This window comes from Nanorana parkeri, unplaced genomic scaffold (genome assembly GCF_000935625.1).
Source record: "Nanorana parkeri isolate BGI_ZX_2015 unplaced genomic scaffold, ASM93562v1 scaffold705, whole genome shotgun sequence".
Lineage (NCBI taxonomy): Eukaryota > Metazoa > Chordata > Amphibia > Anura > Dicroglossidae > Nanorana > Nanorana parkeri.
This window is the reverse complement of record NW_017306973.1, coordinates 730,448-746,498: the sequence shown is the minus strand read 5'-3', so window position 1 is coordinate 746,498 and position 16,051 is coordinate 730,448. Positions and strand designations below refer to the sequence as shown.

The following is a 16,051-nucleotide window of genomic DNA, read 5'->3' as shown; positions in this document are numbered from 1 at the left end:
TCAAAGGGTGCCCAGCAGGAGTGGGATATTGCTGCTTCTCCCTTCACACCTCTGAAAGGACAATAGCTTTGCTGAAAAAAAGCAGCTTGTGCCCTTTCGTCATAGTGTGATGCTTGGATAACACATTTACTCTGCCTGCAGTAGGCTATATCCGAGATACAATCAGGGATTTACAATTGTGTAACACATGGCAAAAATACAGCATTAACTTAGCAATGATTTTTTCCAGCCACACACCGCTAAAGTAAATATAAACCCAAATACTAAAATCTCATATAAGCTTTAACATGGTAAAGTAATTTCATAAATCGCTTAAAGTCTTGGTGAGACTGTTCTTTTGTGTTGTACTGAAGAGTTGCTGTTTGAGTTGGCCAGCTGGTCAGTGAAGATGAACTGTTTTGTTATTTTGCTGCTGTGAAGCTATTTAAGTTAATAAACTTTACTTTATTTGCAAAGCCTGTGTCCTGCGATCCTGCTGGATTCCCCTAACATTACAATATATATATATATAAAAAATATATGCACAGTATATTTATTTAATAAAAGCTAGCTTCAAATGGTAAGAGCTTTCAGGGGGCAAGGGCAACTACCACACAAGTTTTGATTTTGTAGTTTTCCATACCCTCTCTCATTAAAATAAAGTTCAGGTCGCATAAAAGGTTACCCTCACAGGGGTTGTCCAGCACCTCTCTGCCACAAGTCATAAATTCATTGTTCAGCCTTCTTGCATTCACTTACAGTGTCACTGCTATGGCCTCACACTTCCGGGCAAGGTCTGTTTCTCCTCCAGACAGTACTCAAACACAACTTGGTGCACACATGTACCATCTCTAGTCGTTCTCAACTGCACTGGCTCCCACCCTAACTCCTGAGTAGAGCCCTCCTGGCCCCTTAGGTTGAGACCTCCTGTGTCTCCCAGGTGTAATCCTGAACACTAGTCCACACAATCAAAGGGTGCTGTGTCCCGGGGCCCAGGGTTGGAGGATTCATCTCATCCGATTCTCTACAAATCCTTTGGGATCCAGGAACCTAAACAGGGTTTACCAATCCTGAAGAAAATTGAAAACCATTTTTCTCTATATGAAACGCACATCCTGGAGCCCCTCAACCTTTATTGGTGAGAACCCTTGGTGACCTCTATCCCTTATCACGCCATGATAAGGCACAGCACAGCACCTATATATTAGGTGTCATGTTTGTCAAGCGCCAAGGGATTCTGAAAATTTTAATTTTTACATATATTGTACATTGCAAGTTAGACTCTGAAACAAACTCTGAAAAACTGAGCTATATGTTCACAGCTTGATGTCTTCCTCAGTTATACAGCACTGACATGCATTAGTACATTTGCAATAGACCTCATGGTTCAATACTGTTAAAGCGTTTCTAAACCAAAAAAAAAAAAACTCCTGGTCACCTAGTTATCCTGTGAACACCCTTGGACTTGATGGACATATGTCTTTATTCAACCTCAAATACTATGTAACTATGTAACCCTTCTTATCCCCGAGTGGCTCCACTCTCTTCACTGTATCTATGGAAGGAGCCATGGTTGTCACCCAAGTTGAACTTCAAGCATATCTGTCTTTGTTCATTTCCCTTACATGTAGGCTGATGGGATTAGTACTTGACAAGATGAACATAGGATAGTTTTGAGCTTCCAGTTCACCTCACATGAAGGTAAAGGGCACTGCATTTTTGGCAATATCAAAAGGTATTTTCTGTAGTAGTTGCTGAAAACATTCTTAGCCTAAAAAAGAAAACACATGCAGCCACTACATCTATGGACTGGTAATCTGCAATTTATTACTTATTTGTGTGTGTGTGTGTTTTTTTTAGCCTATGCTCCTAAAAAAAAAAAAAAAAAATTACAGCTAGCGCCTATCTTTTATAGTTTTCCTTGGTTGTTGTCAATGGTGCTCAGTTTATGCTTATGGGGCACAGTGATATACCTCTGGGCAGCACACATCTGATGACATCTGCTACAGTGCTGCTCCAGGGTTTATAGAGGTGAATGGAGGCTGTTATGCATGCACTAATGAGTGTCAGCACTGTAAGTTTGAAGCACTCGTTAAGCCATATCTGTGAAAATGCTAGCCCAGCAATCAATTACATTTCATTTAGTGAAGTCAGTTGAGTGATGTGGATTTACTACTATTATTTAGATTAGTAGTGTTCTGGAGAGTCCATATGGGAAGCTGTATGGGCAGAATATAAAATACATAGCTCTTGATAAGGACTTTATAGCACTTCCATATTACTCTGGTCCTCAAAATCATTAGGGAAATAGCCAGACAAAATTGCTGTCTTGAGAGATTATGCAATGTGGAATGAAAATGAATTGGTTCAGTAGCCTGTTGTTTCTTACCCAAAAGCATGTATGTCTCCTCCTAAAGAAAGCTACCATAGTAATTTGCACAGGTTGTCTATATGGTAAATACAGACCTACTGCTAGTGTCACCCTAAGCAATTCTCTTTTGTATGTCTTGGAAACATCATTGAGAAGAATCGCAAGCTGGGCAGAGAAAAATATTTATCTTTTGTTTCACAGCTTTATTTTTGAGGCCTTATCTATAGCCAATTGTAGCTTGAGCTTGAGAAAGTTGTTGCCAAAAGAGGTGTCACCTTGAATGATTTCACCTCACCTCTTGTCCTGGTGACAACTGTAACAGTTTGCATTTTCGTTCAAGTTCTCAGTGGGATTGTTTACCAGGACAGAAAGTGAGGATAAAGCCTCGGAGTAGGGTCAAAGACAGCATTAGAGGCTTCAACAGGGTTTTTGACACTTCCACACTAAAATGAAACACAAATGTGGCTAGATACACTTATGGGTGAAAAATTCCACTGGTACCAGCTTTCTTATACTCTCTACCACTGTTTAGATCTTAGATATTACATGTTGATTCTTTAGTAAACCAGTAAAGAATTTGCAAGATTCAAGAATGGCTGTGGACACATTCAAAGGCTAAATCAATAAAGTAAATAAACAGTGTACAAAGGTCTGTTACCAGTTGTATATCCAGACAAATGAATCATTCACTGATCTGGATACAGTAAAGTGAATCTGATGACATGCTAAGGGTTACAGCAGTTTGTGAACCATTGTAGATTTTTGTGTTGCCTTATTTAAAGCCCATCTCCAAGAAATAAAATCGCCTTCTATTGGAGCTAACCCTGCACAGAAAGGGTTAACTGTTGGTTTATGTCTAGGGTAGCTGTGTAAAGTACTATTACTTACCTGATCCCCGCTCCCACAGGCTCCAAGACTGGCACCCGTAGCCTCCTCCTTCTACGTTCCGGTGGTCGGAGGTCCGCTGACATCAACCTGTACAATGCAGGGCCAATATGAGGATGCCAAGGGACATTTCAAAAGTCGGAGCGGAGGGGGCAGAGGTGAGCGGCGACTGCCAGGGGAGCGGGGATCAGGTAAGTAAAAGACCTTTACACAGCTCCCTAGACATAAACTAACAGTTAACCCTTTTCTGTGCAGAGGTAGCACCACTGCAAAGGAAGTTTTTTAAAATTGCCCTGGAGACAGGCTTTAACAAGGCTAACAATGCTGTCTATTATGTATATTCATGAGAGCAATGAAATGGGAGAGGCCTGCTTTATAAATAAAATAACAATCTCACAGCCCACTGTAGTCCTGGCTTTGCTGTTTGCTTTTTGTAGCTGAAAAGACTATTGCTTTGTCTTCACCATGCAGTCTACAATGCCTAGCACCAAATATAAACGCATATAAACATGCAAGTGCAGATGAATCAGATAAGAGCTGTAATTAATAAGGATCAGCACATACAGTACATTCCTCTTTTGGAATGTAAACGATTTATGGTTTGTAAACATGGCACTGGATGTTAAGGAGCATTTGGAATGAAGCATTTAAACTCTTCGTGCACTCCTTATGCATAGTTCTTGCACTAGTGAGGGAGACAATTATATAATTGCTCTGCATGTACACTTAAAGTGTATCACTCTGCTGTAGATCCTCAAATCTTCTCTGAATTGGTGGGAACACTGTCTTTCCTTCTGGAGGGTGGCTACATTTGTTCTCCATGGTCCCTGTGTGTTGTAAAGAAGCCACCGCTCCAGAAGGAAGGACAGTGTCAGCACCAATTCAGAGATTTGTGGATCTACAGCTGAGTGATACACAAATAAGATACATTTTTGTTAATAGTTATGGTACTTGAGTGTATTTTTAAGATGTAACTCCTCAGTTAGGTGCCACTTTAAACACCGGTAGATTTTCGTAATGAACATTTACATGAAAAATCTCATCGAAATATTTGGTAATGCCATGAGAGACTTGTGGAATGTCGTTGAAATTTGTTTTGATTTTAACATTCGATTTGGGAAATGAAATGGAGTTTCTCGAACGAAAACTGCATTCACTTTAAATATTTCATTCATACGAGAGAGAAAATTCCATCCCACTACCTAGTTCTTTTCATCACTCGTTGATTTGACCCCATGAACTACAAGAAAATCATAGAATGCTTTGAGTGAAATTCTACTGGTATATGGCAAGCTTTAGGTTATACATTATATTCCCAGAAGTATTGAGATGCCTGCCTTTACACGCACATGAACTCTAATGGCATCCCAGTCTTAGTAAGTTGGGTTCAATATTGAGTTGGCCCACCCTTTGCAGCTATAACAGCTTAAACTCTTCTGGGAAGGATGCCCACAAGGTGTAGGAGTGTGTCTATGAGAATGTTTGACCATTCTTCCAGAAGCACATTTGTGTGGTCAGGTACTGATGTTGGATGAGAAGGTCTGGCTCGCACTCTCCGCTGTAATTCATCCAAAAGGTGTTCTATCAGGTTGAGGTCAGGACTCTGTGCAGGCCAGTCAAGTTCCTCCACACCAAACTCGCTCATACATGTCTTTATGGACCTTGCTTTCTGCACTGGTGCGCAGTCATGTTGGAACAGGAAGGGGCCATCCTCAAACTGCTCCCACAAAGTTGGGAGCATGAAATTGTCCAAAATGTCTTGGTATGCTGATGCCTTAAGAGTTCCTTTTACTGGAACTAAGGGGCCAAGCCCAACCCCTGAAAAACAAACCCACACCATAATCCCCCCTCCACAAAACTTTACACTTGGCACAATACAGTCAGCCAAGTACCGTTGTCCTGGCAACCGCCAAAACCAGACACGTCCATCGGATTGCCAAACAGGGAAGCGTGATTCGTCACTCCAGAGAACACATCTCCACCTCTCTAGAGTCCAGCGGCGGAGTGCTTTACACCACTGCATCTGACACTTTGCATTGCACTTGGTCATGTAAGGCTTGAATGCAGCTGCTCGGCCATGGAAACCCATTTCATGAAGCTCTATACACACTGTTGGTGTGCCAATCTGAAGGCCACATGAAGTTTGGAGGTCTGTAGCTATTGACTCTGCAGACAGTTGGTGACTTCTGTGCACTATGCGCTTCAGCATGCGCTGACCCCACTCTGTCATTTTACGTGGCCTACCACTTTGTGGCTGAGTTGCTGTTGTTCCCAGTTGCTTCCACTTTGTTATAATACCACTAACAGTTGACCGTGGAATATTTAGTAGCAAAGAAACTTCACGGAACACCTGAATCCAATGATTTGGAGAGGTGTCCCAATACTTTTGGCAACATAGTGTATATTCTAATGCATGCTTGTTCTTCATACAGAGTAACATTTTATAGCCTTAAATCACAAAACTAACCCACCAGGACAAGGATAATTATTTTAAAAAAAATTGACAGTTTACTTGGAACCAATGTGCTTTGAAAAATAGAGTCACATAGTTAACAAATAAAGATACTTATACGTGTGCAAGGCCCCTTTCACACACGCCCTTCCCAGTTCCAATCAGAGCATCCGTGTCCATTCAGTTTTTTCGATGAAGGGAAAAACTGAACTTACTGGACCCATGTTAGGTCTATGGGGAATCAGATGTAAACGGGCATGTGTCCATTTATCCAATACCTCTGATCCGTCATCATCAGGTCCACCAAAATGGAACTCTGTTCTGTTTGTTTTTTCAGACTTGGCTGGAGTCAGCGGTAAATGTATGTAAACAGATGCACATCCATTTAGGTCCGGCTGCCCTGGGCTTATGATCAGATCGACCTGAAAAACTGACAGGCGGATCTGACCAGACTGCACGTCTGAAAGGGGCCTTAAAGTTTTGTAAATTGAGCCTTCTATTGTATTTAGATTAACAGACAGAATAATCAGTTTACTCACAATGTTACCTAAACAATGAGAGAGCAAGGCTGGTTAAGATTAAAAAAAGGAACATTTGTCAAGCAAGAGGCACACATAAAAATGTCTCAGAATTCGTGGGTAACAACGGCCTTCAGATGTCAGCCATCACTTAAAGGGAACCTGACATGAAATAATATTACTGCTGTCATTCCTGAGTAACTGCTGTTTTTTCATTTGTGAAGAACATTCAGTCCTTAGAGAAAAGCTCAATAAAAATAGCATTAAAGTCATGTTACGCCAGAAACTTTGTAGTAGCTACAAATCTCTGCTGATTCTCTCTGGTCATTTGTTGATAGCTGCAGAGTTGTTGATGTAGATGGCTACAACACTTGTTCATACATCTGCAAAATGCTGGTCTGCCATGATCATTAGCAGCTTTCTTTCTTTACATGAGTAGCTAATAAGGCCTGGCTCACACCCAGGTGTTTTTGAGAAGTAGAAAAAGCGCTTTTAAACGCCCAACACAAGCAATCCTATGATTCTCAATGGCCCCTGTTCACACCTGAACAGCAAAATGCCAAACTCAGAAAAAGTATATGAGCTTTTTTTGGCAGTTACAAGCTTGTTTTTCCCCCATAGACTTCAATGGAAATGCCAGGAAACGCGTGACAGAAGTATGTTGCACATTTACGTGTGCGTTTTTGCGCATTTGTACACGCGTTCGTCCATTGACCTCAATGGTTCTTGAGCTGCCAGTCAAAACGTGCATCTTCATGTGTGCACGTTCTCATGCGTGTAAAATGTGCCACATGAGCATAAATGTGCGGTCTCCCCAGGGGTCCCGGGTTGGTCTCAGCAGGTGTGGGCGGCAAGGATCCACAGTAAGGAGAAGAGATTTTCAGCCGCCACTGTAAACAGGCGCCGCGATTCACAAGAAGGCTGCCGGGACCTTGCTGGGGACCTCCTGTGTTTGATACAGTTACAAAGATCACACTTTTCTGTGCGCATATGGTGCAGGGCCACATGAAGTGGCCTGGTGGGCCGGATTCGTTTTTGACACGCGACTTAAAGTATATGTCTGGGGGAAAAAAAATTGTCCATCTCCAATATATGCACATTTCCCCACTTTGTATCCCTTTTAAAAATGCTGCAATCACAGAAAAATACATGTAGATCTGCCAGAAATCCAGTCTGCTCCTAACTATCAGTTTGGGCTGACAACAGTGCCTTTGCTGCAATGGAGTCCTAATCAGCATAGCTAGCCCTGCTTGCTGGACTACAGAAATTCACCTATCCCCACCCCACTCTGTCCCTCTCCATATGCATACATTGATTTATTTATCTGCCAAACAATTTCTGCTGCCTCATTCACACCGCATCTGTTGATATCCATTCTTCCATGGATGCCAAGGAAAAGTAACCCAAAAAATGTATGGGTGTGAATAGGACCAGTTTACACCGCTTCATTCCGTTGTGTTGAAGTACGCTGAAAAAAAAAGTAGAGCATGCTCTACTTTTTTTCAACACAGCAAAGCATAATGTAACACAACAAAAACAGATGTAATTGCAACACAAGGGAATGGAAGTAAAAAACAAAACAAAAAACATAGATGTTTGTCCGCTCAGGACATGTTAATCAAAGTAATTAAAAGAAGTGCAATGGAATGGAACAGACCGCAACAGAAGTCAATGGAGGTTGAAATTGCAAGTCAACGGACCTCTGTTGACCTACGTTTTTAGGTCCGAATTTGGTGTAAACGTGCCCCGACTCACACACTGTGTGTAGGGAACTAGCTCTTGGGAGACATCACTCTGGGAGCAGTTTTTCTTATTTTGGAAGCATGGTGATGATGTCATTGGGAAAGGTAAAAGCTGTTTCTTGCTACAGGAACAAGTTAAAAGAAAACAATAATGCTGGAACATGCTTTTGAAGCAAAAAGGGAGGTTTGGGAGAAAACCCGGGTCATTCAATTACAAATTCTTTAAAGCATATTTGTACTTTGCACATATTAAGCAAAGTAACATGTTTGCTTCAATGGAAACACCATAAACTACCATTTACTCACTTCTGTAGGGCAGTAGTCTGCTATATGTTGGCTTTGGGTCACAGGAGTACATTAGTAAATGTAATCCTGTGACCCAAAAGATAGGTAAAGCCAGAAAAAAAAAGATTTGGCTTTATTTCACTTTTAAATATTACTCATCATGCATAATGCAGAAAAACATATCAGACGCTAAGTCAAACAGTTCATCTTTGACTGTTATTTACGGTTTCAATTCTCTTAGCAATAAATTAGAAATAATGATTGCTATTTTTAGCCATGTGACTATTACTTTTAGTTCTCGTTGCTGAAACGAATGGCTGTTATGGAAAATATCAATTGTTATTGCTTAGTAAAGTAGTGAGCTTTATGTGTCAGTGTCCCAACCCTTTGAAAAGCAGCAGTTGATCACATCTACACACACACCAACACACACACACACACACACACACACACACACACACACACGTTTAGACATCTGTGTGGCTCCATGCCAACCAATAGGGAGTGACAGGAGGGACTACAAAGCCACCTCCTCCCTACATTCTCTTTCTATAGATTCCTATTCAGACACATTCGCTGTTGTAAGGACTCGGGTGGATTGTTTCCTTCTGAAATTCTGGATGCTTTGCTGTACGCCCTGACAGTACAGAGACAAGACAAGCAAGACAAATCAACCGAGCCATTGATTGCTGGTGGGTATTGCTGTATGTTTGTTGATTTAGGTATAGGTTTTGTTTTTTTATTGGCTATGAATGAATGACTGAGCTGTAAAGATGGACTAGCTTTAAAAATAAGAGTTGTTTTGTTTATTTTGTAGCGCTACTGTGTTAATAGGCATTGGTAAGAGCCTGTGTGATCGCAAGGCTTTAACCGTGTAGGTTTGATGTTGGCAAGCCCTGTAAGGGTTAAACTGCTGTTTAACGTCTTTGTTTTCATTTAAATCCCATGTGATACAGCATTGCAGCTCACCATGGTGTGAAATGCACACACACACACACACACACACACACACTTCTCTGCAAAGCCTGGTGTAGCTTCACCACTGGAAATTGCGTTTGATACAGTTAAAAAGATCACTCTTTTCTTTGCGCGGATGGTGGTGCACATCTCCTATAAGGCTCAGTTCACAAAGCGTTCCACAATGATAATGATCTTTAGTTTAAGCCATGTCACTGTCATTTTCAAATCTCATTGGACTGAAAATAACTGTCATTATCTACCAAAAAAATATATAAGAATCCTTCTCCTGGTGTTTCTGCTTTGTGCATTGAGCCTATGGCCAGTTATTTGTTCCTGTCTCAGCAGTAAAGCTGGGAAGTGCAGCTTTGTTTAACCCTGAACAGCAAATCCCTTTATTATGTAGGGCAAAAGCTGTGTCACAACATAGGATCAGTAAGTATGCCATTAACTCCTTCAAAGCCAGATGTCACTGGCAGCCTTCACAAGCTAATGGGCCGTGGGTTCTGCTAGAGATGGCTTCTTCTTCTTTTTTATAATCAGTGCAAAATGCAGTAACCAGGAGCGACCAATCAGAATTCTTTTAGTACAAGAAAAGCTTCCTATGGGCGCTGCACTTCACTCCTTTTCCGCTCTACGTCCATTGTAGTGAGCCTTGCAAAATTCAAATTTCATTCAACAAAAGTGTTTTCTTACGTTCTATTTTTTATATATATTCCGCATTTTCCTACGTCGTTTACGAAAGGACTCCCCCCAAAACTATATATAACTAAAATAGTAACATTTTGGAAAACTTGTAATTCTATCTATGAAATTAAGTTTTCTTTCCCAGGATAAATTTGAAGGTAGTATTTTTCAGTTTGTCTACTACTGCTCTGTGATAGGCTAGCCACAAATTGGTCAGTTTCTCTCTTTTAGTCCCCCAGACTGAATGTGAGAACTCATTAGATTACCCCATCAATGCTAAACAGTATGGATAGAGGAATCCACGCTGCCAGGTCCTGCGGCTGCTGAATACCCGAACAGTGCCTGCATCTGATTGGGTGCAGGCACTGTGCAGCCAATAATTTTCCACCTAGCTCCTTCAACAAAAGTCGTTGAAAAGGCAACTTTTGTTGAGTGATTTCCACAGGGCTGCCCACACACATGGGTGTCCAGAGTTAGATACATTGCTAAAGATGATCGTGCTCTTATCTTTGATGTTTTATGAAAAACGGCATCCCTGTAAGAGCAGGGGTGGGTAACCCCTGGCCCTGCAACTGTGGTAACACTACAAATCCCATGAGACATTGCAAGATTCTCACAGCCACAGGTATGACTCCCAGAAACAGATGCATCATGGGATTTGAAATTTCACCACAGCTGGAGGGCCGGAGGTTCCCCACCCCTGCTGTAGAGTAATGTTGGCTAAACGCACATTGAGGGGAATTTACCAAATTTGGAGCTGAAAGAAACTGGAACAGTTGCCCATAGCAACCAGTCAGCTTCTTTCATTTTCAAATCTTAACTGAACAAACTAAAAAGAGAAGCTGATTGGTTGGGCAACTGCTCTAATTTCTGTCTGCTCCGGTTTTAATTAATTCCCCCCACTGACTTTGTATAGTTTATTCATGTTAAATTTGGATTCTCAAATACATTTGGAAGAATTTTTGTTGGTGTCACACACATTTTATTTACTTATTTATTTTTAAAGCAGAATTCCAGCAAATATTTGCTTTGTATCCTCTAATGATGGATGCCCCAGTTTTGGAAATGCTGCTGCATTATGTAAAACTCATAAAGCGGGCTTTATTAAAATCAGAGAAGACAGAATCTGGAGCAGTCGCCTATAGTAACCAATCAGCTTCTCTTTAGTTTGTTCAGTAAAGCGTAAAACGTACAGTTCCGGCTCATATACAGTGCACTAAGGGATGATAGTGTGTCATTCGCACTCCACCTCCATTCACAAAACGTTTTGTATTTTCACAGATTGTGATCGGATGGGGGGAGAGGTAGAGGAAACTCACGATCTCCCCTTGTCCAATCACAGAACGCCTGCTTAAGTTAAAAAAGAACTTCGGGCAGAAGAAAACATAACCTTGGCAGTGGGGCTACTCCTGTACTGCAAGGGTTAAATGCTCGTTTTGATTTTCTGAGTACGACAGAAGGATATACTCTCGGCTTGTCACTTGTACGCTGTTTTGTGTGTGAAGACTCACAGGTTCTTAGACCACCATCCTCTCTATTGTCCTGATAACAATTGTGACTGTCTGAAAATCTAAAATCTCGAGTTGTCACTGGAACAGAATTAGAAGGGAAATATTCCAATGGGGGCATTTGTTCAGGTGACAACTAAGCAAAGATTTCGTTTGGGGAGATCTCCTCTCACTTCCTGCTGTGTCTCAAAACAGGAAGTGAAGGAGAATCTCCCAAAGGGGCCCAGACAGCAAGAAGAATAAATAAACTTTAAAGGGTAGTTCAACTATTCCTTACTTGATCTAAAACGGGGGGAAAAAAACATGTTTTGGCTTTAGATCTACTTCTACCGCTGCTTTTAAACATCACATAATCAGACTTTTTCATGGAATGACACTAACTGATCTCACATGGTTGTTATTCACTGAGAGTGTCGAGATTTTTATATCGTCTAGATAGCTATTCTAAGGGCGATGTGGGAGGTGAGAACAAAGGCAGATATAAACAGTGCCATGTAGGAGGGATGTTCAAAAATAGACATGTTTCTCTGTAAAAGGTGACCCTGAAAAGAATATCTTGGCAAGTATAAAATGTTGAACAATTTCTGAATTTGCATCTAAATAGTGAAAATGATTTTTAAAAAGCAACATCTAAACTAAACCCTAAAAATAACGTAATCCAGCACAATGTGCCTAGCAGCAGCAATTTGTATGAACCTGCTAGAAATGTTTAGAAACCTTTTTTTCTTTATTGCTTTCTCCCCGCGCTATCCGCAGCGTCCGTTTTCTTTTCACTTACGTTTTCAGTGGACATATATTTCGGTCATATGCACTGCTTTACTTGCACTACACATCCCAAAAAGCATTGTGCCTGCCTATGATAATGAGCATGCGTTGTTATTTTCATTCATTAATACTAGTACCACCCCCACAATTGTTATCCGCTGAGGACCAGCAAAAAATGTAGGTGGTGCTCTGTGGTCAGAGATAGTATGAATATTAGGTTTCCAGTGCATTTATGTGCAGAATGCATGGAAATGTTAGAATGTAGACCTTCTAAGGAGAGAGCAAAGGATGGTGGCTACATTAGCACATACAGCTGGGCCATGTAGACTGAAGGTAGCCACCCTCATAACAGAAGTTGGATGACACCTTTTTATAACGTGATATTTTCTGGATCTACTAGCCAACCCTGGGGGTAAAGATAAACAGATGACATTAAAGGCAGTAACGAATATGTAATTATTTTTTTTGGTATTGGGTTTAGTGACACTTCAAAGCAGGGGTGCCCATTAGGTAGATCGTGATCTACCATTAGCTCTCAAAGCTGATGCTGGTAGATCACGAAGGGTGTGAATGGCGGCCCCTTTATTCCATTTTGGTATATTTATTAATCTGTGTACATATGATTACCTATTAGCCTGAATCTGCTGAGCCAAGCTCCCTGACACCTTTCTGGTAGATACTGGTGGTGGATACTGGTGGTTGAAGTGCTATGTATTACATCAAAGAATATTACTTTACCCAGCCTGTTGCACTGCACTGTTTGCAAAATACAGCAAGGTGAGCTAGGAGAGAAAGCGGGGAGAGACAGACAGGAAAGAGAGAGAGGAGAGACAGCCCGGGGAAAGAGCAAGGAGAGACAGCCAGGAGAGAGAGGACAGACAGCCAGGAGAGAGAGAGCGAGGGAGGGTTTTTTTTCGTTGGTAGATCTCATCTAGCTCGTCATTTGAAAAGTAGATCTTAACACAAAAAATTGTGGGCACCCCTGTTTTAAAGTAACCCTGTGCGCAGAAGCTGCCAGCACTGACCACCCTTTCTGAAAATACTAGATGCCTATATGTCATGCTGGTCACATAGCTTGAGTATTTTCCGAGTACATTCCCGTATGGAGATCAGGAACAATTTAGAATGTGCATACTTGTTCAGTACTCTGAAAGTATTAAATCTATTGGATCAGTATGAGATCCAGGCAGCTATTATTTTTGGAAGAGGAGGTTAGCAATGACAACCTCCATCACTACAGCTTTCTGATAAGATTAGATTCAAGATACCGCTGTCCATATTTCACAAGAAGAAAAGGAAAACATAAACTAAGGGTGACATTAATATAAGGAGTTCTGGTAGAACATCTTGGAGTGCAGGGAGAGATATCTAATCCATAAAGAGCCGCTTAATAGCTAAAGTAGGGTATACATGGTTAGAATCGATTTTGGAATGTTCGTTCGACTTTCTAATAGTTGATGGGGTCAATTTGATGATACATTTCCACTGCAGTAGCTCATAACGTTGGAGGAACATGTTAGAATTATGAGAAAAGTTATCAAACAGTGAATGTGGTTTTTGTTCAGGAAACTCCAATCATTCAAAATCGAATGTTAAATCAAAACGAAAATCAAACCAAATTTTGAACGGTGTTCATCAAGTGTCTGATGATATTATCAAACATTCCAACAAGATTTTTGATACGAAGGTTCATTTGAAAATCTACCAGTCTATACCCTACTTAAGTGTTAGCAGTCTTGTGTTGCAGCACTGGGTCCTTCAATGACCCAGGACAGTACATGTATGGAATGTGTAGGTTAATTCCATGTTTGCAAGGGCTTATTCAGGTGCTCCAACTACTTATTGCACACTAAACAGCTTCTATACAAATTAACCCTAAACTGACAGTACTTGTGGAACTTTGTCAGGGACCTTAGACTGTAAGATTTGTATAGTGTATGGCCAGCTTAAGACAGAACCTTTTTATAGATATCTATATATCAGACCAAAAAGAGGGACAACTGAGGAGGAAAGAGGGATTTGGTTCCAAAAGAGGGACAGTCCGTCCAAATCAGTGACAGTTGGGAACTGTGCATATAAACATAAAAATGAAAACACAGAGCTGACACCGAAGGTTTTTTATGAGGGCTTCTCTGGCTGAACCTATCCCTCCATGTTACCATCCATTTATGTGCTGGGAACTGGTTTCCAGGAGAGTAGCAACACAATAGGCAGATAGTAAGCTCCACATAGGAACAAATCTTCTGTGTTAGATGTTGTGGTTATGTAGGTGTGGGGTGTATTATTAGTAAGATTCTGTAAATATTGGTCTTGTACACATGAGCACTGGATTTGGATGTACTGCAGCATCTCCCTGAAGTCCCACGCTCACCAAGTTGGGGGTGGCTACAGTTCTAGTAAATGGAAACCACAACAAAAGCAGCCACATAATATGAATCATGTGAAATACTGCAGCAAAACCCACTTCTCAAAATACTTGTGTGTATTAAGACACCAGTCTAAGTACACATCTTTTGCATTGTGCACCCAGGGACATCCAGTGTGCCAGGAATACCCACTAAATAGATATCTGTTTTGACACTTGTTTGCACTTGGCCCTAAAGTAAAAACTTTACTTTGTTGAGAGGTTAAAAAAAACAGGATACTCCAGTAACTTCATTAAAACTTGTGCTGGGTATTTCTGGGGAAAAAACACAGAGCCGGTCACATGTGCAGAATTTCTAGAGCAGTTATATTTATAGACATCCCCAGTTAGTCACAAGAAATAAAAATTGTTCACAGTATTAGAAAATCTAGACCAAGGTTCTAACCATTATACACCATATCCAGTGTTTAAAAAACAAACAAACAACTGGACATTGCTTAAAAGAACAACATTAAATTGATTTCAGAATTGGTAAAAAAAAGTCAGTAACTTACAGTACTAACATTTCATTTTAATATTACAATGTATACTGGTGTTTTGACTCTAGCATATGCAGTATATCTCTGAAACACATGCTTTATCCCCTTACAGATGCTGCAAGTACAGACAAATACCTGTTCATTAGCCTGAAATGCACTCAGCTCTTAAAGTGCATTTCCACTTTTGCAGCCACATTGGAATAACATCTGCTTTATATTTGTTACATGTTCTCGTTTACATACAAACATGCCAAAAATAAAATCTGAGTATAGCTAGTTTTACAGTAGCCCTGAAGTGAGATAAACACTGGAGTGAGCTTATTCAACACTTCTTATATTCTATATAATAACATAAATTCAGTACTTTTTCAGTAACGTTTTTTCAATCCAGCTCTGAACGCAAGTTTTTTTTTTCTTCTATAGTTTTGAATAGAGTGAGAAAGGGTTGGAACTTCTGACAGGGTTGTATTACTATCGGTGACTGATTTGGGAAGATTTACCCCTATTTCCTGTCCCCTTGGCACCATGAGGGAATATGATTCACCAAGGCAAGAAGGTGCAGACAGAAATAAACCTAGACAAAGGTTCTAACTGTTCTCTCCTCTGCAATAAAATGTGTTAATGAATGTCTCTGTCACCAATCGAGAGATTCCCCATCACTTTCAGTACAGGAAGGGAACCTGTACAACTGTACAAGATGTAGGGTAAGGCTGGAGTTCAGCTTTAAACTGGTATGCAAAAAGTTTAACTTTATTTTCTATTTGAAATAAGGTACATGACGAAAAGTTTATATATTATAAGGACCTCTTGTTAACACCAAACCCTCAACAGTTTTACTGTCCCACTTCTTTCAACGTTGACTGTAAATCAATACTGTAATTCATTTTTGTTGTTGTGTATATATTGCTGATGGATTAGAACCCATGACAGTTTTTTGGAGTGGTCTTTGTCTCTACTAGAGAAATGTACTCTCTCTCTCTCTCTCTCTATTTGCCTGA

At 40.6% G+C, this 16,051-nt stretch overlaps 1 protein-coding gene across 1 annotated transcript in view; it reads left to right on the top strand.

The window, feature by feature from the left end:
* The first annotated feature begins 8,784 nt into the window (after positions 1 to 8,784).
* The window catches only part of LOC108792954 (cbp/p300-interacting transactivator 3-like), an 8,341-nt gene continuing 1,074 nt past the window's right edge, over positions 8,785 to 16,051 (top strand). The window contains exon 1 of the mRNA XM_018563841.1: positions 8,785 to 8,924. The gene's annotated coding sequence lies outside the window, so the exon portion shown is untranslated. The remainder of the gene's footprint in view (positions 8,925 to 16,051) is intronic.